The sequence below is a fragment of the Marmota marmota genome, unplaced genomic scaffold, assembly GCF_001458135.2.
Source record: "Marmota marmota marmota unplaced genomic scaffold, marMar, whole genome shotgun sequence".
NCBI classification, from domain to species: Eukaryota; Metazoa; Chordata; class Mammalia; order Rodentia; family Sciuridae; genus Marmota; species Marmota marmota.
The window spans coordinates 25,645,681-25,647,886 of NW_025999932.1; the positions used below are offsets into that span (position 1 = coordinate 25,645,681).

At 44.7% G+C, this 2,206-nt stretch overlaps 1 protein-coding gene across 1 annotated transcript in view; it reads right to left on the bottom strand.

Moving 5' to 3' along the window:
* Hmgb1 (high mobility group box 1) overlaps positions 1-359 on the bottom strand; it is a 4,575-nt gene extending 4,216 nt beyond the window's left edge. Inside the window, exon 1 of the mRNA XM_015484184.2 lies at positions 197-359. The gene's annotated coding sequence lies outside the window, so the exon portion shown is untranslated. The remainder of the gene's footprint in view (positions 1-196) is intronic.
* Positions 360-2,206: the final 1,847 nt, after the last annotated feature.

Below are 2,206 nucleotides of genomic sequence, written 5' to 3' on the forward strand. Positions count from 1 at the left end.
CCTTTGCCATGTCTTCAAATTTTCCTTTCTCTTTAGCAGACATGGTCTTCCACCTCTCTGAGCACTTCTTAGAAAACTCTGAGAAGTTGACTGAAGCATCTGGGTGCTTCTTCTTGTGCTCCTCCCGGCAAGTTTGCACAAAGAATGCATATGATGACATTTTGCCTCTCGGCTTCTTAGGATCTCCTTTGCCCATGTTTAGTTATTTTTCCTCAGCGAGGCACAGAGTCGCCCAGTGCCCGTCCGGCTCTCACTTGCCCCGGCGCTGTCTCTATGGAGCTCAATGTACTGCAATGGCTGTGAGAGCGGGAGCCAGACGCAGCCTCCTCACTCTCTCCGCTCTGTAACATTACTCTCCAGCCAGCGCGGCTCCTATTGGCTACCGCCAACTCACGGGGCTCGCTTATTGGTCCGTTACCTCCCATTGTCCTGACCAGAGCCCGCTTGCTATTGGCTGTCTCCGGGGACACGTCATCAAGGATTGAAACAGCGCGCAAATCTGAATGTGTGTGTATGCCGGGCAAAGAGGCTGAGGCGCGAGAGGCAGAGGCAGAGGCAGCAGCTGCTACGGGAAAGCAGAGCTCTATGGTGTATGTGTGCATGTGTCTAACCCAAGCCAGCCCCACACCGGAGCGGCCGCCGGAGCGAAAAGGGCCTGACTTTTCCACAAGTGCCTCCAACTCCTCAGGCAAAAGAGACACCCACAGGCCTCCCCCCCCCTTCGTAGCCCACACTCACGCCCAAAGCCGTTGAGATAAGAGGCCCCAGGCTTTTAATAGACCTTCAAAGGTAAGGGCGACAGTATGAGATCCTGTCCCCCGAAAACTGGGGTCTCTGCTGGTGCTGAGGGGGCAAGGCAGCGGAGTCTCGAGCCCCTCAACAGCCTATGGTCGCATATCACTTTAGGTGTCTGGGAAGGCAAGGGTTTCTCTAGGAAGGCGACCCGATCCTGCCAGCCAGCGTGAACATACCCCTCTTTGGGGCTCCTAAGCCACCGCGGCAGGCTTGCTGGGCAGCTGAAATCTCGAGTCACCGAGCAGGCATTGAGTTTCACCCTTTTTCTTGGTTTGCTTGAGTTTCACAGCATGTCTAGAACTTTTTATTTAAATACAAAGCCCTGTTTTAACTTCCTGGAAATCAAATAATTATTCCATGCAATTAAAGCACGGCCCCTTCGTTTTGATATGGGGTACTCTATCAGGAAATGTTCGTGAGGGCCTGCTAGAATTAGCAAATTCATTAGAGACCCCATTTTTAACTGTTTGGCTGTTTTATTTGACTTGGTGTGGATTACTGCTATAATCAAACGAATCCTTGTGATGCTATCTTTCCCTCCCATCACACCACTTAGTGCATCCATGTAACTGCTCTAGGATTACAGGAGTTGTAGGTATATTGTTACCCGAAGGATTAGAGGCAGGCAGAGAGTGTATATGCCCAAATCCACAGGCTGTGGTTTCTCTAACTCACCAAGTTGGCTGGAATTCATAGACATGCTTAGGTCTGTGGAGAAAATGTACTAGCTGTGATGGCCGGTTCTGGAAAACATACAGTTATATCAGACCTTATGAAACTATAATCTATTCCTTTTAGTGTACACAGACCACACCCCTATTCAGTTATAGCAAACTTCCCCTTTTTTTCACTCTCTAATGGCATTTTATACACATATAAATCCAGCAGCCAGTTCCTCCCAATATAATTCATGGTCAAAGTGAAAATGAATCACGTTGTGTTAATCTGGTTTTTATATCATTCCTAAGCATCCATAATCTAATGTACTTGTTCAAATTTATTACACTATTTGAGAATAGGCTTAGATAACCTTTCCTGACCAATGGATTTAATGTTTATTCTCTTTAAAAGACACTATATTTCTCAGGGATTATAGTCTCATTGAATGGATAGTATGTCACACATGCACATGAAAAATACTATGGAATTAAAGGCTATGTAAACAGGTATAATGCACAATCAGTATTTTAAAAGTAAACATCTAAAGTTAACTTTTATGTAGTTATTTTCACATGTATTTATTCTTTTCTAATTTACTAATAAAATTAATACTTTAGTCAAATCTACATATTTATTTCAATCTGGTTTTATCTCCTTAATCCCATATATTATAAAATATGCATGAAAATGATTAAGATATGTTCAGTGGCATCCATAATATTGCAATGTGGCTTCCATTTGAATGTGGCCC